Source organism: Neoarius graeffei, chromosome 22 (assembly GCF_027579695.1).
Source record: "Neoarius graeffei isolate fNeoGra1 chromosome 22, fNeoGra1.pri, whole genome shotgun sequence".
In the NCBI taxonomy this organism is placed as follows: Eukaryota; Metazoa; Chordata; class Actinopteri; order Siluriformes; family Ariidae; genus Neoarius; species Neoarius graeffei.
In genome coordinates, this window is record NC_083590.1 from 60606609 (window position 1) to 60630761 (window position 24153).

A 24153-nucleotide genomic window follows, 5' to 3' on the forward strand; every position below is an offset into this window, starting at 1 on the left:
AATGCTCAGTGTCAATGTTCCACCATGCTTTAGATAAATGTAGCTCCACTTAAATGGAAAATGGTCAGAGACAAAAAATTAGCACCCTGGTATCAGTGGGACGTCTGTGGGAAGGAAAAAGTGTGGCAGAAAACGCTGCACAACCAGAAGAGGTGACCGGACCCTGAGGAAGATTGTGGAGAATGGCCGATTCCAGACCTTGGGGGACCTGTGGAAGCAGTGGACTGAGTCTGGAGTAGAAACATCCAGAGCCACCGTGCACAGGCGTGTGCAGGAAATGGGCTACAGGTGCCGCATTCCCCAAGTCAAGCCACTTTTGAACCAGAAACAGCAGCAGAAGCGCCTGACCTGGGCTACAGAGAAGCAGCACTGGACTGTTGCTCAGTGGTCCAAAGTACTTTTTTCGGATGAAAGCAAATTTTGCATGTCATTCAGAAATCAAGGTGCCAGAGTCTGGAAGAAGACTGAGGAGAAGGAAATGCCAAAATGCCTGAAGTCCAATGTCAAGTACCCACAGTCAGTGATGGTCTGGGGTGCCATGTCAGCTGCTGGTGTTGGTCCACTGTGTTTTATCAAAGGCAGGGTCAATGCAGCTAGCTATCAGGAGATTTTGGAGCACTTCATGCTTCCATCTGCTGAAAAGCTTTATGGAGATGAAGATTTCATTTTTCAGCACGACCTGGCACCTGCTCACAGTGCCAAAACCACTGGTAAATGGTTTACTGACCATGGTATTACTGTGCTCAATTGGCCTGCCAACTCTCCTGACCTCAACCCCATAGAGAATCTGTGGGGTATTGTGAAGAGAAAGTTGAGAGACACCAGACCCAACACTGTGGATGAGCTTAAGGCCGCTATCGAAGCATCCTGGGCCTCCATAACACCTCAGCAGTGCCACAGGCTGATCGCCTCCATGCCACGTCGCATTGACGCAGTCATTTCTGCCAAAGGATTCCCGACCAAGTATTGAGTGCATAACTGAACATAATTATCTGAAGGTTGACTTTTTTTGTATTAAAACCACTTTTTTATTGGTCAGATGAAATATGCTAATTTTTTGAGATAGGGATTTTTGGTTTTCCTTTACTTTTTTGCCAAAATCATCAATATTAAAACAATAAAAGGCTTGAACTACTTCAGTTGTGTGTAATGAATCTAAAATATATTAAGGTCTAATGTTTATGAGTACATTACAGAAAATAATGAACTTTATCACAATATTGGCCCTTTTCCACTACCCTTTTTCAGCTCACTTCAGCTCGCTTCAGCTCACTTCAGCCCGACACGGCTCGCGTTTCGATTACCAAAGAACGGCACGACTCAGCTCGCTTCAGCCCTGCTTAGCACCCAAAACTCGCACGGTTTTGGAGTGGGGCTGAAGAGAGCCAAACCGAGCCGAGTGAGGCTGGGGGCGTGAGCAGACACTTCCCTGTGCACTGATTGGTGAGGAGGAGTGTCCTCACACGCCCACACACGCCCCGCGAGCACACTGGGATCTGTAAACACCGTAAACCCAGAAGAAGAATTACGAGAATTTCTGAAGCCTAATGTGCCTCGCCTCATCTATATGCTCTTGCCAGTATGTGTTGACGTTGTCGGTGACAACAAGCCACAGCACCAAGACCAGCAACACTAACGACTCCATGTCCTCCATGTTTATTGTTTACTATTCGGGTCGTGAGACTACCGCTTAAAAGATCACTGATGTCACTGTTTGCGCTGCGTAACGACATCCCGTGACGTCCACCCACTTCCAGCCAGCACGGTTCAGCGCGGTTGTAGTCGAAATGCAACCCCAACAGCCCCACTCAGCACGGCACGGCTCAGCCCGACTCAGCCGCGTTTGTAGTGGAAAAGCGGCATATGCTAATTTTTTGAGAAGGACCTGTATAGAAAAGCTCTTAGTGCTGCTAGATCAACATATCTCTCCTCCCTAATAGACGATAACAAAAATAATCCGAGATTCCTGTTTAATACCGTAGCAAAATTAACCAGGAATAAGTCCACTATAGACACATGCACACCTGTAGTAGCAACGACTTCATTAATTTTTTTTAATGACAAAATTGAGAATATCTGACAAAAAATTGAAACTACTAATTTAAGGTCAGACAATGTAAGTGACCCTGTAGTTAACAATATAACTGTATCAGATCATCAATTAGAATGTTTTACTCCCCTAAAAGAAACTGAATTACTTTCATTAATCTCGGCATCAAAAGCCTCAACTTGCATACTAGATCCCTTACCTACACGTCTATTCAAACAGATAATACCTGAAGTAATTGAACCGCTTCTAAAAATAAATTCTTCACTTACGATTGGCTATGTACCCAAATCCTTTGAACTAAGTTATCAAACCCCTGATTAAAACCTGACCTTGATCCCTGTCAGCTGTCCAATTATCGGCCAATATCAAACCTCCCCTTTATCTCCAAGACCCTTGAAAAAGCTGTGGCACAGCAGTTATGCTCATATTTACATAGGAATAACATCCATGAAATATATCAGTCAGGATTCAGACCTCATTATAACACAGAGACAGCTCTGGTTAAAGTAGTAAATGACCTACTGTTGGCGTCTGATCAGGGCTGTCTCTCGCTGCTGGTGTTGCTTGACCTTAGTGCAGCATTTGATACCATTGATCATCCCAGTCTTCTGGATAGACTAGAAAATGTGGGAGCTAAGGGAACGGCACTCTCCTGGCTCAGGTCTTATTTAACTTATCGCCATCAGTATGTTGATGTAAATGGTGATTTTTCTAGACATACTGAGGTAAAGTTTGGTGTTCCACAAGGTTCGGTCTTGGGTCCACTGCTTTTTTCTTTATATATGCTACCTCTGGATGATATTTGTAAACATTGTATTAGTTTTCACTGTTATGCTGATGACACACAGTAGTATGTTTCTGCAAAACCTGATGTGAGACACCAGCTTAATAGAACTGAGGAATATGTGAAGGACATTAGACACTGGATGCTTATTAATTTCCTTCTGCTGAACTCTGACAAGACTGAAGTACTTGTACTAGGACCACATGCAGCTAGAAGTAAGTTTTCTGATTACACAGTAACTCTGGATGGCCTTTCTGTTTCTTCATGTGCAGCAGTAAAAGACCTCGGGGTGATTATTGACCCCAGGCTTTCATTCGAAACTCACATTGATAACATTACCGGATAGCTTTCTTTCATCTCAGAAATATTACCAAGATAAGAAATTTAACGTCACTACATGACGCAGAAAAACTAGTTCATGCTTTCATTACCTCCAGGTTGGATTATTGTAATACCTTACTGTCTGGATGTTCCAATAAGTGCATAAACAAGCTCCAGTTAGTTCAAAATGCAGCAGCAAGAGTCCTGACTAGAACTAGAAAATATGACCACATCACCAGTCATATCCACACTGCATTGGCTCCCAATCAAATTTCATATTGATTATAAAATACTATTATTGACCTTTAAAGCATTGAATGGTCTCGCACCACAGTACCTGAGTGAACTTCTGGTCCTTTATGACCCACCACGCCTACTTGGATCAAAAGGTGCAGGCTGTCTGCTGGTACCTCGTATAGCAAAGGCTACATCAGGGGGCAGAGCCTTTTCTTACAAAGCCCCACAGTTATGCAACAGCCTTCCAAGTAGTGTTCGGGAATCAGACACCATCTCAGTGTTTAAGTCTAGGCTGAAAACATCTCTGTTTAGTCAAGCCTTTTGTTCATGGTGTTGAGGTAAAGGTGTAGATCTGGAGGACCTCAGACAGAGTGTTTTGGTAAACTGGGATGTATGGATGCTGTCAGTCCCCCACTCGCTTGCTCATTAGAGTTTGTTGACGGTGTAGTGGCTGCTGCTTTATGTCCCGGGGCTCCCTCATGCCCATGTTACCTTCTGGCTCTCCCCTTTTAGTTATGCTATCATAGTTAGTTGCCAGAGTCCCTGCTTGCACTCAGTGCAATATGTATACTGTTCCTACTTGTTTAGGTGACATTGGGCATACCTAACAACCTGTGTTTTTTGCCCCCCCCCAAAAAAAAAATTCCGTCCCTCTGAGTTACATGTCGGTCCTGGAATCGAGATGCTGACCTCCTCTGCTCCTCGGACCTGCCTGATCCATCCTGGTGCTCTGTGTCTGGTTGGAGTCTCATTGCATCTCTCCTGTGGAGGACGGCCCCATGTGGACAGTTGAGTCACACTTGGAAGATGCTCGGGACACTGACAGTAATGCTTGTATGGCTGAGGACTACAGCTGACTTGCTAACTTTAGGACTGCAGTTGTCATGAACAGTTTTGCACTCAAGTTTCCATCAATGAAGAGTTAGAACATCAACAAAACTGACTTCATGTTAAAACTGTTATAGTCATATTGTCTGTTGTTGCCCAAATGACGATGGGTTCCCTTTTGAGCCTGGTTACTCTCGAGGTTTCTTCCTCATGTCACCTGAGGGAGTTTTTCCTTGCCATTGTCGCCACAGGCTTGCTCACTGGGGATAGATTAGGGATAAAATTAGCTCATGTTTTAAGTCATTCAAATTCTGTAAAGCTACTTTGCAACTATGTTTATTGTTAAAAGCGCTATACAAATAAACTGGACTTGACTTGCTCTGCCTCTTCTCCTTTTTCGGAAAAAGCCAATCCTCTCGCTCCGCCTCTTCTCCCCTCTCAGAAAAAGGTAAAAAAAACAAACAAAAAATATTCCTGAACCGGTCCCATTGTGCAGTGAACTGTAATAACAATAAGGCACGTTTTTTCTTTGGAAATTCCCGAATGCACTCAAGCCAAACAGCAATGCAAATAAACGGAAGTGGACTCAACTCAAGTGGTTTGTTTGTCTTGAATGGCATCACGCGCCGAGTGGTCACAAAAATTACTGAACAGAAATTTGCCGCAACCCGCAAGAACTTGTTTTAATTATTACAACCCCGATTCCAAAAAAGTTGGGACAAAGTACAAATTGTAAATAAAAATGGAATGCAATAATTTACAAATCTCAAAAACTGATATTGTATTCACAATAGAACATAGACAACATATCAAATGTTGAAAGTGAGACATTTTGAAATTTCATGCCAAATATTGGCTCATTTGACATTTCATGACAGCAACACATCTCAAAAAAGTTGGGACAGGGGCAAGAAGAGGCTGGAAAAGTTATAGGTACAAAAAAGGAACAGCTGAAGGACCAAATTGCAACTCATTAGGTCAATTGGCAATAGGTCATTAACATGACTGGGTATAAAAAGAGCATCTTGGAGTGGCAGCGGCTCTCAGAAGTAAAGATGGGAAGAGGATCACCAATCCTCCTAATTCTGCGCCGACAAATAGTGGAGCAATATCAGAAAGGAGTTAGACAGTGTAAAATTGCAAAGAGTTTGAACATAACATATATACAGTGCATAATATCATCAAAAGATTCAGAGAATCTGGAAGAATCTCTGTGCGTAAGGGTCAAGGCCGGAAAACCATACTGGGTGCCCATGATCTTTGGGCCCTTAGATGGCACTGCATCACATACAGGCATGCTTCTGTGTTGGAAATCACAAAATGGGCTCAGGAATATTTCCAGAGAACAGCATCTGTGAACACAATTCACCGTGTCATCCGCCGTTGCCAGCTAAAACTCTATAGTTCAAAGAAGAAGCCGTATCTAAACATGATCCAGAAGCGCAGACGTCTTCTCTGGGCCAAGGCTCATTTAAAATGGACTGTGGCAAAGTGGAAAACTGTTCTGTGGTCAGACGAATCAAAATTTGAAGTTCTTTATGGAAATCAGGGACGCCGTGTCATTCAGACTAAAGAGGAGAAGGACGACCCAAGTTGTTATTAGCGTTCAGTTCAGAAGCCTGCATCTCTGATGGTATGGGGTTGCATTAGTGCGTGTGGCATGGGCAGCTTACACATCTGGAAAGACACCATCAATGCTGAAAGGTATATCCAAGTTCTAGAGCAACATATGCTCCCATCCAGACGATGTCTCTTTCAGGGAAGACCTTGCATTTTCCAACATGACAATGCCAAACCACATACTGCGTCAATTACAGCATCATGGCTGCGTAGAAGGGTCTGGGTACTGAACTGGCCAGCCTGCAGTCCAGATCTTTCACCCACAGAAAACATTTGGCGCATCATAAAACGGAAGATATGACAAAAAAGACCTAAGACAGTTGAGCAACTAGAATCCTACATTAGACAAGAATGGGTTAACATTCCTATCCCTAAACTTGAGCAACTTGTCTCCTCAGTCCCCAGACGTTTACAGACTGTTGTAAAGAGAAAAGGGGATGTCTCACAGTGGTTAACATGGCCTTGTCCCAACTTTTTTGAGATGTGTTGTCATGAAAATTTAAAATCACCTAGTTTTTCTCTTTAAATTATACATTTTCTCAGTTTAAACATTTGATATGTCATCTATGTTCTATTCTGAATAAAATATGGAATTTTGAAACTTCCACATCATTGCATTCCGTTTTTATTTTCAATTTGTACTTTGTCCCAACTTTTTTGGAATTGGGGTTGTACTTATTAACAGTACTTCTTGGGACTAGAAGAAAATTACAGGGTTTTTTTTAAACATCTAAAGTTTCAAATGTGCATGAATTGAAAACCGTTGCCTATGATCTTTAAGCGTTAACAATAAATCCAAAATAGCAATTTTTATGATTAAAATGATTCATATAGGTAGCGGTCTGAGTGAATGACCTTGACATCCATGATGTTACAGCAGGAAGGTTATCGGGCTCATTGCCATTTTCGCGATACTAAAACATCGAGCTGACTGCAACTCCGATCCTCCATTTTGAGCTAATTTATAACCATGCCACGTATGTGTTGCTGGCAGGTGCAGCAACACGACAGAAGGTGGATTTATGTTGCATTCATGGCCCAAGAATGTTCAAACTGCAATGATTTGGATGTGTTTTGTGAGAAATTCACGGGCACATTTTACCGATGACTTGTATGAAACCTCTGATCTGTTGAGAAGAGTTGGCTATAAGCCTGTACTGAAACATAAATCCACCTTCTGTTGTGAAAAAAAACATGGCGGCGCGCACAGACGCAGCGGCTCGGAGCTCCTACTACTTTTACACTTTGTTGGTGGTGCTGTGTATATCATTTCACACAGTCTTTGCATGTTTCAGTATAGCAGAAATGAACTTTTACAACTGAGCGGAGAATATCAGCTGTCCGTGGAGTATCTGATCCCCCCTGGAGATTGTTAAACTACTCCCGGGGACACCCGCAGCAGCAGGCCGGAGGAGGAGGCGCTGTGAGCGGAGGCAGAAGAGTCTCAAGCGGGAGGGCGCCTGGGCTAGGCTAAAGGCTAGCCCCTTCAAACCACCGCTCTCGACCATCTTTCTCTCCAACGCTCATTCAACCCGTCAAACTGGATGAGATACAACTGCAGATGGCTACACGAAGGACTTTAAACCACTGTTCATGTTTGATCTTTTCCGAGACCTGGCTGGACAGCTCCATCCCAGATGCGGCTATTGAGCTAGCAGGCCGCACCACCTACCGAGCCGACAGGACCGCGGACTCTGGTAAGAAGACCGGCGGGGGACTGTGCATTTATATCAACAACTCCTGGTGCACAAACGTCACTGTGGTAGACAAGCTGTGTAGTCCAGAGGCAGAACTGTTGCTGTTAAAGTGCCGTCCGTTCCATCTCCCGCGGGAATTCGCTGTTTACATTTCACCGGAAGCTAATGCCAAATTAGCGTTAGCACAAGTGAGCGACAGCATCAATAACAGCCTAGTAGCACATCCGGACAGTGTTTTTATTGCAGCTGGGGACTTTAATCATGTGGATTTAAAATCAGTGCTTCACAATTTCCACAGACATGTGAAGTGTGCTACTAGAGGAGATAGAACTTTGGACCAGGTGTATACTAATGTAGCAGACGCATACAAGGCCCAGGCCTACCCCCACCTAGGTCTGTCAGACCACCTCTCTCTTCTGCTACACCCACGGTATACACCTAAGATCAAGAGCGCTGGGATCACAACCAAAACTGTGAGAACATGGCCAGTGGACGCAGTTCCTATGCTCCAGGATTGTTTCCACCACACAGACTGGGATGTATTCAAAGAGCAGGACACTGACAATCATGTTTCACTGGACAATTACACCTCCGCTGTTTTAGATTACATCTGCTTCTGTGTGGACAAGGTCACCTGCTGAAGGCAATTCCGTGTGTTCCCTAATACACGACCATGGATGACACATGGAGTAAAACAGCTTATCTGAGCTAGAGACACTGCGTTTCACTCTGGGGACCAGGAGGCGTACAGTGCTGCCAGGGCCAACCTGAAGAGAGGCATCAATACTGCCAAACACCATCACAGGAGGCATATTGAGGCCAGGTTTGACACCACCACAAACCCAAGGCAGGTCTGGGAGGGCATCAGGGCCATTATGGACTATAAAAGGAAAACACCACCACCCTCAGCTGATAGTCCCACCTTGGCTGAGGATTTAAACCTCTTTTACGCCCGTTTTGATAGGGACAATACCGATCCTGTCCTGCCCCCCCTCCCCTGACCCTGCTCCAGTCCTGAGCATGCATGATGTGTGTTCTGCAGCATTAACACCAGGAAGGCGGCGGGACCAGATGGAGTGCTGGGCCAGGTGCTTAAGGACTGTGCTGCGGAGCTGGCGGACGTCTTCACCTCCATCTTTAACATCTCGCTGTCCTGTTCTCTGGTTCCAGCCTGTTTCAAAGCAGCCACCATTGTCCCTCTCCCAAAACAGTCCAATGTCACATGTCTTAATGACTACAGACCTGTGGCACTCACCTCCATTCCCGCCAAATGCCTGGAAAGACTGGTCATTAAAACACATCAAAGCCGACTTACCACCAACACTGGATCCACATCAATTTGCCTACAGAGAGAACCGGTCAACTGAGGACGCCATTGCCACGGTGCTGCACACACTGCTGGAGCACCTGGAGCATAAGAACACCTATGCACGGCTCCTCTTTGCGGACTATAGTTCGGCTTTTAATACCATCCGGCCGTTCAAACTCCGGTCCAAACTCCACCAGCTGGGACTCAACACCACCAGCTGGGACTCAACACCACCCTGTGCAATTGGATTGTGGACTTTCTAACAAATCACACACAGAGTGTTAGAGTGGGCAAGAACACCTCCTCCACCCTTGTCATTAACACCGGGGCACCTCAAGGGTATGTGCTGAGCCCTTTGTTCTACACTCTGTTTACACATGACTGCTCTGCCTCCTCCTCGTCCAATCTCATCGCCAAGTTCGCTGACAACACCACGGTTCTCGGACTTATTACTAATGATGATGAGACAAACTACAGGAGAGAGGTACAACACCTGGAGTCGTGGTGCCACAACAATAACTTGGCCTTAAACACCAAGAAGACCGTCGTGGACTTTCACAGGAAAGGACACATTGACCACCTACCTCTCTCCATAGGCAACAATGTGGTAGAGAGGGTGAGGAGTTTCACGTTCCTGGGGGTAACAGTGACTGAGGACCTGTCCTGGGGTACTCACATTTCCACAGCCGTGGGAAAAGCACAACAGCGGCTTTATTACCTGAGGAAGCTGAGGAGCGCTAATATCCCCAGACCTCTGATGGTGAACTTTTACAACTGTGCCATTAGTAGTGTGCTGACACATGGATTTCTAGTGTGGTTCTCCAGCTGCACTAAGGCCGACCAGCAGGCACTTCAGCAGGTGGTGAAAGCTGCTGGGAGAATCATTGGAATGACTCTCCCAGAGATCAGCACCATCTACTCCACTCGCTGTCTGAGAAGAGTGCGCAACATCCTGCGGGATCAGCACCGCGGAATCAGCGTGAGCCGAGCAGTAATGGCGGAGTACTCAGTATGAAGAAAATGGAGAATGAGTGCACCAGTCATCAGATTTCTCCACTGGATATGCTTGCTGTTGAGGCAATCTCTTACCCTCACGTGGAAGAAGTGAATGAACGAAGAACTGAAAGTCAGATTGTTTCAAAACAATTGGCCACAAGATAGGCCTTCAAGAAGCGAGAACACAGACGGGTAAGCGCTGACTCTCATAACACGTTGTTTACCTGCATTTAGATCCATGTAACTTGTGTTGTGTATTCAAGTTACCAGTATAAGACTATTTAATTTGCTTCAGAATGTGATTATCTCAGTTCATCCGATTATGTTATGCTAGATTAGATAAAACTTTATTGATCCCTTTGGGCAGGTTCTCTCAGGGAAAATAAGATTCCAGCAGCATCATTACAGATAAACACAGAAAAGAAAGAAAACTTCTAGGTAAATTAAAATAAATTAAGTATTTAAATTTTGCTAATGCCAGCATACAGGCTGCTGGTTAAAGTCACCAAGCCAGCTACGTGTGTGGCCAGAGGGGTCCTCGGAGGCACTCCAGGACTGTTTTTCCACCACTGACTGGAGCATGTTCAGACAGGCGGCCACCTACAACAGCACTACAGATCTCCAGGAGTACACGGAGACCGTCACTGCCTACATGAGGAAGTGCATGGACGACATTACAGTCACCAGAACCATCTCCATTCGGGCACATCAGAAGCCATGGCTGACAGGGGAAGTCCACAGGATCCTGAGGGCTCGGAATGCCACCTTCAGAGCCGGGGACGAGGTGGGCCTGAGAACAGCTAGGGCCAACCTGTCACGAGGCATCAGGGTGGCCAAGCGACAGTATTCCAGGAACATTGCTGACTACTTCAACAGCAGAGACACCAGGAACCTGTGGCAGGGGATTCAGACCATCACAGACTACAAGCCCTCGCCACAGACCTGTGATAACTCCACCTCTCTGCTGAATCAGTTGAACGACTTCTTCACTCACTTTGAGGCAGACAACAGCACCACAGCACAGAAGACCCCACCACCTCCCGGCGACCAGGTGTTGACGCTGTCCCCAGACAGTGTGAGGAGAACTCTCAGGATGACAAATGCATGGAAAGCCCCTGGTCCTGATAACATTCCTGGTCGTGTCCTGAGAGACTGTGCTGAGGAGCTCACAGATGTCTTTACAGACATCTTCAACATCTTGTTGAGCCAGGCTGTTGTCCCCACGTGCCTCAAAGCCACCACCATCATCCCGGTCCCAAAGAAGCTGTCTCCTTCCTGCTTCAATGACTACTGCCCGGTCGCACTCACTCCCATCCTCATGAAGTGCTTCCAGCGGGGAGTCATGAGGCATATCAAGTCTGCTCGCCCACCCTTGACAGTTTGCATATCAGTCCAACTGTTCGACCGATGATGCCATCTCCACTGCCCTCCACTCAGCCCTCACCCACCTGGAGACAAAAGGCTCGTACGTCAGAATGCTGTTCATAGACTTTAGCTCAGCATTCAACACAACCATTCCTCAGCAGCTCATTCATAAACTGGACCAGCTGGGACTCAACACCTCCCAGTGCAACTGGCTGCTGGACTTCCTGACTGGGAGACCACAGTCTGTATGGGTCGGCAGCAACTCCTCCAACACCATCACATTGAACACGGGGGCCCCCACAAGGATGTGTGCTGAGCCCCCTCCTCTTCACTCTGCTGACCCACAACTGCACACCAACATCCAGCTCCAACCTCTTCATTAAGTTTGCAGACGACACGACTGTGGTGGGTCTCATCAACAATGGCGATGAGACAATCTACAGGAGTGAGGTGAGCTGCCTGGCGATGTGGTGCAAGGACAACAATCTCCGCCTGAACGTGGAGAAGACGAAGGAGATTGTTGTGGACTTCAGGAGAGCGCACACCCAGCATGCTCCACTATCTATCGACGGTGCTGCAGTGGAGAGGGTGAGCAGCACCAAGTTTCTGGGTGTGCACATCTCTGAAGACCTGTCCTGGAGCAACACCACCACATCACTGGCCAAAAAAAAAAAAAAAGCCCAACAGCGTCTGTACATCCTCCACAAACTGAGGAGAGCAAGAGCCCCAGTCCCCATCATGCACACATTCTACAGAGACACCATCAAGAACATCCTGACCAGCTGCATCACCATGTGGTACGGCGCCTGCACCATGTCCTGCTGCAAGACTCTGCAGAGCATCGTGAGAGCAGCTGAGAGGATCACTGGTGTCTCTCTCCCTTCTCTTATGGTTATCTATAACTCCTGCCTCACCCGCAAAGCCATCAGGATTGCACGTGACCCCACCCACCCATCTCACATCCTCTTTAGCCTGCTGCCGTCGGGGAGGAGACTGCGGAGTCTCCGGGCCAAAACCAGCAGGCTCAAGGACAGTTTCTTTCACCAAGCGGTCAGGAGACTCAACTCCCTCCCTGTTATGCCCATCCTCCCCCCTCTGCCCCCGCCACAGATTCTGCCCGCATGCCCCCGTCCCCCCTTCAGCATCTGACATCATGTCACCCTCACAGTCCCCCCCCCCCCCCAACACACACACACACAGACACACAACATTCATTTGCACACTGAACTCAGGGACTGCACATTTCACTTTACCTCGCTCATTTGCACTATTCCGCACTACCTCACCTTAACAGCTATTAGTTTATTGTTTATTTCATGTTTATCTGCTATACCTCAAGTGCCCTTGACTGTTTATTTTTGTCCTTTTGCTTAATTTATATATAATGTGCATATAAGGGTTTAGTCTATGTCTATTTCTTATCTAAAGTGTTTATATTGTTTAAATTATTCTATTTTTATTTATTGCATTGCCTGTTTGCACTGTGGGTCAGAGAGGACTGAAATTTCATCTGTGCTGCATGTTAAGCATGTATAGCATATTTGACAATGAAGTTGACTTGATTATTTAATTAGCCTTTTATGTTTCATCAGTGAAAATGCATGCGTGTACATGTATGTTGCATAAGTTATAACACCTATCCTGTTTTAATGAGAGTCACATGAGACTGTCAGTTCAATTCCATCCAGTTCTCTAGACAGCTTTGTTCTCTGGCTTTATTTCGTTAGGTGAGGGCTTCCATGGCCAACGTGCTCCTATCAGATTCACTTTCAGATGGTTTGAACTGATATGGTTCTACGTGTATAGCAGTAGCATGTACACACTCCAATTTAAGGACTATCGCAGTCATATGTATTACTATCTGTGGAATCCGAAGAATCTCCAATAAATCCGAACAAAGAGGCCATTGCAACCACACTCGCCTGCTGAGTCTGGCTTTGGTCAATAGCTATCAAAAGTATGGGCTATCCACTAGTATGGGCGCTGTGGGAGACGGCTGCCTCTCCAGTAGCTCTATAGTTTTTAGCTCTTTAAACCTCTTTTTTTCCACCTTTTTTTTTTTTTTTTTTTACTTTTCTGCTCTTCTTACGAAGAGATAAGTAAAACACACTATGTAACATGGATATTTTTAACTTTAACACGCAACCAGGAGCCAGTTTTCTCACTTATTTGAGAGAGGAGCTGCTGACCCTGAAAACAAATGGGACGAGCCGGGATACGACACCCCATCCCGGCCGAGCTGAGGAGGAAACCCAGGGGCTGCAAAGCTGGAGCTAAGCTAAAGGCTAGGCTAGCAGACAATCGGCGGCGCTGCAAACCATCCATTCCCTCCGTTATCATGGGGAACGTGAACTCACTGCCGAATAAAGTTGACAAGCTTTCCGCTCTGAACAACCAGCGGATTTACCGGGAGAGTAGCTTATTTATCTTTACGGAGACATGGCTAACACACCTTGTACCGGATGCTAACGTGGACCTGCGGGGATTCACTGCTGTGAGAGCCGACAGAGACACTAACACATGCGGGAAAAGCAAAGGCAGGGGTGATAGCGTTCCGGCGCACCGCGCCGGATTTCCGGCGCGCCGTGGCTGGGGGGAAAAAAAAAAAAAAATCTAGTTCGCCCATTGTCGTGTCATTCTGAGATGCGCAGATAGACAGTAAAGGGAATTCCCTTTACTGTCTATCTGCGCATCTCAGAATGACACAGGACAATGGGCGAACTAGATTTTTTTTCCCCCCAGCCACGGCGCGCCGGAAATCCAGCGCGGCGCGCCGGAACGCTATCACCCCTGCAAAGGTGGGGGACTCATCATATGTTAACAATCGCTGTTGTAACCCAGGACACATCTCTGTAAAGACAGTTTTATGTTGCCCGGACTTGGAGCTGCTAGGCGTTAGCCTGTGGCCATATTATCTGCCGAGGAAGTTCAAGTCAAGTCAAGTTTATTTGTATAGCGCTTTTAACAATAAACATTGTCGCAAAGCAGCTTTACAGAATTTGAATGACTTAAAATGTGAGCTAATTTTGTCCCTAATCTATCCCCAATAAGCAAGCCTGTGGCGACGGTGGCAAGGAAAAACTCCCTCAGACGACATGAAGAAACCTCGAGAGGAACCAGACTCAAAAGGGAACCCGTCCTCATTTGGGCAACAACAGACAGCATGACTATAACATTAACAGTTTTAACATGATCGTTTCGGTGATATTATAACTTCATTGATTGAAACTTGAGTGCAAAACTGTTCATGACAACTGCAGTCCTAAAGTTAGCAAGTGAACTGTAGTCCGCAGCCATAAAAGCATTACTGTAAGAGTCCAGAGCATCCTCCAGGTATAACCCTCAACTGTCCTCATGGGGCCGTCCTTCACAGGAGCAATGCGATAAAACTCCGACCAGACACAGGGCACCAGGATGGATCAAGCAGGTCCGAGGGGCAGAAGAGGCCAGCATCTCAATCCCAGGACCAACATGTAACTCAGGGGGACAGATGGGGGGGAGGGGGGGGGAACACAGGTTGTTAGGTATGCCCTAAAAATGACAAGTATTAAATCTGTGTGGTAGGCTCGCAAAGATGAGAGTCTTGACATCAGGCATAATACACAACAATGGCATGTTAATATGGTTAAAAAAAAAATATCATGACCTGCTCTGGCTGGATGCTTGATTGGGTGATGGGAGCACACTCCTCAGCAATGAGGAGATGCAGATGGGACCCTTAGGGCTGGCCAAGACAATTCAGTTACATTTCACCGGGTCTGGGACATGCGACAGAATGTCTGACGGCCGATTCCCTGCAGGCTACGATAGCCAGTCGAGGTCTCCACCCTCTCCACCAAAAGATTTCCTGTTGACTCCATGTAACTCAGAGGGACAGATTTTTTTTTTTGGGGGGGGGGGGGGGAAGAAAACGCAGGTTGTTAGTTCAGTCACATGATCATCTGTGTTTACATCCCTCCGAGGGCAGGCCAGAGCAACCCAGGGCACGGTGCTGGCCCCTCTTCTCTTCACTTCACCCTGTACACCGCGCACTTCTGCTACAACTCGGAGCTGTGTCACATCCAGAGGTTTGCCGATGACACAGCCATCGTTGGGTGTGTCGGTGACGACAGAGAGGAGGAGTATAGGAGCCTGGTGAGGGACTTTGCTGTGTGGTGCAACAGGAACCATCTGCAGCTCAACATCTCGAAGACCAAGGAGCTGGTCATTGACTTTGGGAGGTCCAGACCAAGGTCATGACCAGTTCTGATCGAGGGAGTCGAGGTGGAGGCTGTGGATTCCTACAAGTACCTTGGACAGTGGCTGGACAGGACTTGCAACACCAAACACTTATACAGGAAGGGACAGAGCAGGCTATACTTCCTTAGGAGGCTGCAGTCCTTTAACATCTGCAGAAAACTCCTGTGGATGTTCTATCAGTCTGTGGTTGCCAGTGTCCTGTTTTACATCGTGGTGTGCTGGGGGGGGTCAGCACATCCAAGAAGGACACATGCAGGCTGGGCAAACTAATCAGGCGGGCCGGCTCTACGGTTGGCATGAAGCTGGACTCTCTGGTGACGGTGGCAGAGAAGAGGTCTATGGACAAACTACTGAACATCATGGATGATGCCAGTCACCCTCTGCACACCGTCATCAGCAACCAGAGGAGCCTGTTCAGTGACAGAATGCTCCTTCCCAAGTGTAGGATGAACAGACTCAAAAACTCCTTTGTCCCTCACGCCATCAGACTGTACAACTGCTCTCTGGAGGGGAGGAGGCGTAACAGGAGGACAGAGGACAGGAAGGAGCAGTAGCCTAGCCTAACAATAAACAATACCGGACAATGTGCAATATCTCTCCTACCGCCGCCCCCCCTTCTCCCCACCTTTTTTTTTCTCCTTCCCCCTCCTCCTTTCTTCCCCATATCTTATTCTCATATATTTGTATATGTAAATACTTAATTTTAATTTATCTAGAAGATCTCTCCATTTCTTTTCTCTGTTTATCTATAATGATGCTGCTGAAATCTTAATTTCCCTGAGGGAACCCACCCAAAGGGATCAATAAAGTTATCTAATCTAAAGACCTTGACCTTAAAGCGCATATCCTGGACCAATTTCATGTTTTGTTTTTTATATGAAAGTACACCCCTTCACACACATCCATAAGGGTAATTTTGCACAAGGCCATCTGTCTAAAGCTGAAAAAAATAAACGCGTCTGGAAAAATCCCAAGGGAGTCTGGAGCCACACTGATCCAGATTTGTGATGTCGTGTGGATCCGCCAGCAGGCAGAGAGACCCTGCATGGATTCAGTGCACAGTCTGTGTAGACCAAGTTTAGCAGCTAGTGATTTTGCTCATCTATCTATTGTTACATAAATCATATTTTTTTCTAATTACCATTATGTATTTATATATTTCTTCATTTAAAAGAGTACTGACCACTGTAAGAGAAAGATTTCATAAGCTACACACATGGAATTCATAAGCTACACACATGGAATCGGCTAAGCAGGGTTGCTTGTGTGCGTATATATATATATATTTTTTTTAATAATTATGTAATAACATTGAAAAAATTTGCAGAAAACCACCAGGTCATATTCTCATAAACCAGTGCTGACGTGGGATTCAGAAGGAAGGGTAACAGGAGTTTTAAATATGTGCATGTGGCAGCAGGGGCATGGTATGGTCAAGTGCCGGTCTGTGGCAGGAGGGCGGAGCCAGGGAAGGTAAGTGGCAGAATCACTACACCTGACGACAATTAACCTGTTTGTGTCTCTTCCCAGTGACTGCGCCCTATTTAAGGAGGGAGAGCGAGAGCAGAGGAGCTCTCCCTAACCAGACACCTGATGTGTGCGCGTGTGTCTGGGTGTGTGTGTAGGTTCATGAGAGCCCACTGAAAAGTGTAGCAATAAATCTATTGTTGAACCTGATCTCTGTCCTGCCGTCCTCTGTGCTCCACCCCTTCGTAAGAACTGTTACAGTGGTGCCGAAACCCGGGATCTGGAGCACAGCAGCCTAACAGCCCCATGGAGTCCTTCCCGTTCGCTGAACTGGTCCACGCCCTCGTCACGGCCCAGCAAAGCCAGCACCAGGCGCTACTCACCATCCGAAAGGAGCAAGAACAGTGGTTCGAGGCCCTGGTGTTGGCCCAACAAGAAGATTGAGAGGCGTTCCGGCACCTCCTCGCGTCGGCGGGGTCCACCAGCGCTCCTGCCACGGGCCCGTCTCCCCTCACCGTCACCAAGATGGGCCCGCAGGACGACCCCGAGGCGTTCATCACGCTCTTCGAGCAAGTCGCTGAAGCCTCAGGGTGGCCGATGGAGCAGCGCGTGGCACGCCTTCTGCCCCTGCTAACGGGAGAAGCAAAGCTGGCCGCGCTACAGCTCCCCGCCGACCGCCAGCTGGCCTACGCGGACCTCCGCCGGGCCGTCCTCCAGCATGTGGGTCCAGCGTCCTCCAGCGTCTCTCTCCTCCTGTGTCCCGTCCTCGCCCCATTCCCCCACCGCGGAGGCGGGGGCTGGCACCACCCCAGCCGGCCCGCCACACCCACGGTGCCCTCCCGTTTCTCCCTTCTGTGTCTGTCTCTCCCCCACCTCAGGTGAGTGAGCCCCAGATCACTGGTGCAGAGGGAAAGCCCGGGCCGGTCTGCTGGCGCTGCGGGGAACCGGGCCACTTTCAACAGCAGTGCACGGCGATAGAAGTGGGCGCGGTGGTTCGGATCCCCGACGCGCCAGAGGCCGCCCTCGATCGGGCCGGAGCGTATAGCATATCGGCGAGTATCCAAGGGGATACATATCAGGCATTGGTGGATTCTGGCTGTAATCAGACCTCAATTCACCAAAGCCTGGTGCAAAACGAGGCATTGGGGGGGAGCACAGGGGGTGAAGGTGTTGTGTGTGCACGGGGACATTCACAGCTACCCTTTGGTGTTGGTCCACATTTTTTTCAGAGGGGAAAAAGTTATAGTGAAGGCTGCGGTTAATCCTCGCCTTACCCACTCTTTAATTTTGGGGACTGATTGGCCGGGATTTCGGGATTTAATGACGCACCTAGTAAAGAGTGGGTCCTGCCATTTAACGGGGGGAGGTCCCGGTGTCATTTTGGCGGGAGCAGCTGTCGCAGAGCCGTCTACGTCATCTCCACGTCAGAGTGAGGAGCCGCCGGCCCCTCCTCTCTCTCTCGGGGAGTCCCTCGCAGAATTCCCATTAGAGCAATCGTGAGACGAGACTCTGCGACATGCGTTTGACCAAGTGAGAGTAATCGATGGTCAAATGCTCCAGCCGAACGAAACCCCGTCCTTCCCCTACTTCGCAATTATGAAGGATAGGCTATACCGAGTGACGCAGGACACTCAAACTAAAGAGCGAGTCACGCAGCTTTTGATTCCGAAGAGCCGCCGGGAATTGGTATTCCAGGCGGCGCACTTTAATCCCATGGCTGGACACTTAGGGCAGAATAAAACACTAGCCTGAATAATGGCCCGATTCTATTGGCCAGGGATTCGCGGCGATATTCGTAGGTGGTGTACGGCATGCCGCGAATGCCAGTTAGTAAATCCAGCGGCCATTCCAAAAGCGCCTTTGCGCCCTCTTCCATTGATCGAGACCCCATTTGAGAGAATTGGGATGGATCTCGTTGGGCCATTAGATCGGTCAGCATGAGGGTACCGCTTTATATTGGTTCTGGTGGACTATGCAACGTGATACCCAGAAGCAGTGCCTCTGCACAATATCTCAGCACGCAGTATTGCAGAGGCACTCTTCCGCGTCATCTCCCAAGTCAGAACCCCGAAAGAGATTCTGACTGATCAAGGTACTACATTTATGTCGCGAACACTGCGCGAACTGTATGGGTTATTGGGGATTAAGCCGATCCGCACCAGTGTGTATCACCCACAAACGGACGGTTTAGTGGAACAGTTCAATCGCACCCTCAAAAATATCATTAAAAAAATTCGTAAGTGAGGACGCACGTAATTGGGATAAGTGGCTCGAGCCCTTGTTGTTCTCAGTGCGAGAGGTTCCCCAAGCCTCCATGGGGTTCTCCCCGTTCGAATTATTATATGGGCGCAAGCCACACGGCATCCTAGACGTGCTGTGTTAAAATTGGAAGGAGGGACCTTCACAAAGCAAGAACGAAATCCAATACATTCTGGACCTGCGCGCAAAACTCCACATGCTCACCCACCTAACCCAGGAGAATTTGCGGCAGGCCCAAGAACAACAAGGGTACACGCCTTAGGGAGTTCACACCGGGAGATAAAGTACTCGTACTGTTGCCCACATCGAGCTCCAAATTGATCGCCAAGTGGCAAGGGCCCTTTGAGGTCACACGGCGAGTCGGGGACGTCGACTATGAGGTGAGGCAAACAGACAGGGGTGGGGCACTACAAATTTACCACCTCAACCTACTTAAACTCTGGAATGAGGAGGTCCCCGTGGCGTTGGTGTCGGTGGCTCCAGAGAAGGCGGAGCTGGGGCCGGAGGTCCAAAAGGGGGCATTGGCATCACGGACCTCTCTGGTCCCCTGTGGAGACCACCTCTCCCCAACCCAACTCACAGAGGTCGCCCGGTTGCAGGCCGAGTTTTCGGATGTGTTCTCGCCCCTACCCGGTCGCACTAACCTCATAGAGCACCACAGAGACGCCCCCGGGGGTAGTAGTGCGTAGCCGCCCTTACAGACTACCCGAACACAAAAAAAAAAAAAAAAAAAGGTGGTTCGGGAAGAACTTCAGACCATGCTCGAAATGGGCATCGTCGAGGAGTCCCACAGTGACTGGAGCAGCCCGGTGGTCTTGGTACCCAAGGCCGACAGGTCGGTCCGGTTCTGTGTGGACTATAGAAAAGTCAACGCGGTGTCTAAATTCGATGCGTACCCGATGCCTCGTATTGATGAGTTGCTCGATCGACTCGGCACTGCTCGCTTTTATTCGACGCTGGATTTGACGGAGGGATATTGGCAGAATCCCTTGACTCCACTATCCCGAGAGAAAAAAAAAAAAAAGGCCTTTTCCACACCGTTTGGTTTACACCAATTCGTCACCCTTCCGTTTGGGCTGTTTGGGGCGCCCGCTACATTTCAGCGGCTGATGGACAGAGTCCTCCGCCCTCACGCCATGTATGCGGCTGCCTATCTAGAGGATATCATCATCTACAGTAATGACTGGCAGAGGCACCTCGAACATCTGAGGGCCGTCCTTAGGTCGCTGAGGTGAGCGGGGCTCACAGCCAACCCAAAGAAGTGTGCAATTGGGCAGGTGGAAGTACGGTATCTGGGCTTCCACTTGGGCAACGGGCAGGTGCGTCCCCAAATTAATAAGACGGCAGCGACTGCGGCCTGCCCGAGGCCCAACACCAAAAAGGGGGCGAGACAGTTCCTGGGGCTGGCTGGCTATTACCGTAGGTTTATACCTAATTATTCGGACGTCACCAGCCCGCTGACTGATCTCACTAAAAAGGGGGCACCAGAGCCGGTCCAGTGGACGGAGCAATGCCAGCGGGCTTTTTCTGAGGTGAAAGCTGCATTGTGTGGGGGGCCACTTTTACACTCCCCTGACTTTTCTCTCCCCTTTGTGTTGCAGACCGATGCATCGGACAGAGGGCGGTTTTGTCCCAGGAGGTGAGGACTGCCCCGTCCTGTACATTAGCAGGAAGCTGTCAGTGTGTGAGGGGCACTACAGCATGATCGAGAAAGTGTCTGGCAATCAAGTGGGTGGTCCTCACCCTCCGTTACTACCTGCTAGGGCGCCCTTTCACCCTCTGTTCGGACCACACGCCCCTCCAGTGGCTCCACCGCATGAAAGATGCCAACGCGCGGATCACCCGTTGGTATCTGGCACTCCAACCCTTCAATTTTAAGATGGTCATGATGGACTTCCTCTCCCATCGGGGGGGGGGGGGGGGGGGGGGGGGGGAGAAATCGGCTGCGGGCCGGACGGCCGCCCGGCCTGAGTCGGGCGGTGGGGGTATGTGGCAGCGGGGGCGTGGTCAAGCGCCGGTCTGTGACAGGAGGGCGGAGTCAGGGAAGGTAAGTGGCAGAATCACTACACCTGATGACAATTAACCTGTGTTTGTGTGTGTCTTCCCAGTGACCGCGCCCTATTTAAGGAGGGAGAGTGAGAGCAGAGGAGCTCTCCCGAACCAGACACCTGATGTGTGCGCGCGCGCGTGCGTGCGTGTGTCTGGGTGTGTATGTTCATGAGAAACCACTGAAAAGTGTGGCAATAAAACTATTGTTGAACCTGATCTCTATCCTGCTGTCCTCTGTGCTCCACCCCTCCGTAAGAATTGTTACAGTGCACTTTAAAACTGGTTACTGCCGTGATGTCACGCACTCAGGGCTGGCTGGCTCAGCTCGAATGCCAACTTTGCGGTCGATTTTAACTCTCAAAAATATATATTTTTTTAAAATGCCCATTTATGCAGTATACAAGAGTCAAGGATGGAGACACTATCCTCTCAGGAATTTATTTAAAAACTAGAAAAGCACTTGGAGAGCACAGACCTCCGCCAAGCAGCTCATCTCGCAACAATAAAGAATCCTTTAAAAAAAAATCCGGGATCCAGAAGGTGATCCAGATTACCGCCAAAATTTAATGGATTGTTACTTGTGCCCCGTCACACCTCTGGAAAAAATTTCAGAGCAATCTGTTCATAACTTTTCCCATAATGTTGCAAACAGAAAAACAAACAAACAAACCAACGCTACCGAAAACATAACCTCCTTGGCGGAGATAATAAAGGTCCTGCGTATAAAACCAGAGCGAAAACAGGATGCAGAGCTGTGTGAGTTGGGCCTTTAGCCCTGAGTTAAAGTAAGAGGTTTCGTTGCTGCCAGAGCTAATTGTTAGACACAGTTCTCTCTCTCCAGGGATCAGAGGCTTCGAGCTCAATGCTATACAATTCTTCCAATAACAAGACCTCCTGGTGTCACGGTCTGATCATGCACTGGTATAAATTTACCATGCGCATACTGATTTTTTTCCCGGTCAACTTCCGGGAAGTCTAAATTTACCATTTCTTGCTGCGATTTTGTACCGAGCATTTCAACACATTTGTGGACCAATAGAACGCGAATTGTGACTACAGTTGTGAGATTTGATTATCAGTAGACAAGAATGGTTTGGATTGAATTTTATTAGTATGTGTAAATAAAGTTAAAGTTGTTCAAAACACTTTACATTCTGACTTCGTTCTTTCATATACTTAAATCAATATTCATGAATATAAAGTTCATCATTCCTGGCTGCTGGCTGGTCCTGATCAGCCTACTTAATGCATGAACTGGAAATAAAACACGGGTCATTCATTCATTCAAGATAAAGTGAAAATTTATTTGTGGATCAAGTATGAACGTAAATCCCATATCATATTGGGCTGGTAAATTCTGACTAGGTCCAATGACAGGAGTCTAATTATACCAGGTTGGTAAGTTTGACAGAATAACTAAATTAAATTATTATAATCATGAGGAGTCTCACTCAAACAAATCAATATTCTTCAAGATAAAGTGAAAATAATTTATTTGTGGATCAAGTATGATCATAAATCTATCATATTGGGCTGGTAAATTCTGACTAGGCCCAATGACAGCAGTCTAATTATACCAAGTTGGTAAATTTGAGAGAATAACTAAATAAAATTATTATAATCATGAGGAGTCTTACTCAAATCATTCATCAAGATAAAGTGTAAATAATTCAAGTATGAACATGAACATAAATCTCATATTAGGCTGGTAAATTCAGACTAGGCCCAATTATACCAAGTTGGTAAATTTATACTGTAGTAAATTCAGACCGTGGCTGCTACAGTATAAAATTTACCTGGTAAATTCAGACCGTGACACTGGTTCGGGAAACCATGCCTAAAACAGTCCCCTATGATTTCATCCATTTTCAGTGTGCAAAGCTTTCTGCTCAACACACTGCAGAGGGGGTGAGGCTGCCTGATTACCTTAATAATAATAATAATAATAATAATAATAATAATAATAGCAGCATTTAAAAAAATAAAAACCCCGAGGGGAAGAAAAAAAAAAGTCTGTGAGAAATCAAGTCGGAATTTTGAGAAATAAAAGTTGGAATTGCGAGGAAGTTGCAATTTAGAAGAAAAAAGAAAGCGATGGAAATGAACTTGAAGTGAAGATTATTTAAATACTTTAAACATACAATTAAAAAGGTTAGCCAAACTACAACTCTCTCCTGAGTGGATAAATAGTGCACTGTCTAGCGTGCACACGGCATTTTTTCAGACTGAACGGAGTTCACTAAAACAGTAAAGTGGAGATATACTTGGGATTCGACCACACACCTTCAGTTTAACTTACCTCAGGGGTTTAAAGCAGAACAAGGTTTTAAATCCTCAGAGCCAGACACAATAATGTGCTTTTATTTTTATAAATCGAGGGGCTAAAGCGATTCAGACGAGCAGCTTTTTCTTTCTTCTCCAGTGTTTACTAGCGGGTGGAGAAGCAGCTACTGGACGCGTCACCGCCACCACCTGGACTGGAATAGAGTTCCAGGGTGGAAGACGCCGCTTATCCCAACTTTCTTATTCTTCTGTCAGGTTTTATGGCAGTTTACAGGCAAAGTGTATTACCGCCATCTACTGGACATATTCATGTTTGCCTCCACATTTAGCACACCTAAGTTTTGACTTCATCTATTTCCTTATTGCCCTCCTCATCTTCTCTCTTTCAGTAGAATACTGTCTGCAGTGTAAAAGAACATGCTCCACTTTTTCCATTTCTCCACAGTGTGCACAGGCCCCAGACTGATGTTTCCCTGGTATACAACCCACCATTTAGACTTGTGTGCCCAGTCCTCAGCCTCATCATCCACACCTCCTCCTGCTGTTTCAGTTCACCACTCCTTCTTGTTATTACCTCCTTTTGTAAATTATACACGTCTTCCTTTCTCCTCTATACTCCATCTATCCTGCCATATTCTATTGATGTTGT

General features: G+C 47.3%; 1 protein-coding gene across 2 annotated transcripts in view; it reads right to left on the bottom strand.

Moving 5' to 3' along the window:
* Nucleotides 1-23681, bottom strand: part of LOC132871006 (histone-lysine N-methyltransferase PRDM9-like) — a 69422-nt gene extending 45741 nt beyond the window's left edge. For both annotated transcript variants that reach the window (XM_060905155.1, XM_060905152.1), the window contains exon 1: nt 23521-23681. The gene's annotated coding sequence lies outside the window, so the exon portion shown is untranslated. The remainder of the gene's footprint in view (nt 1-23520) is intronic.
* Nucleotides 23682-24153: the final 472 nt, after the last annotated feature.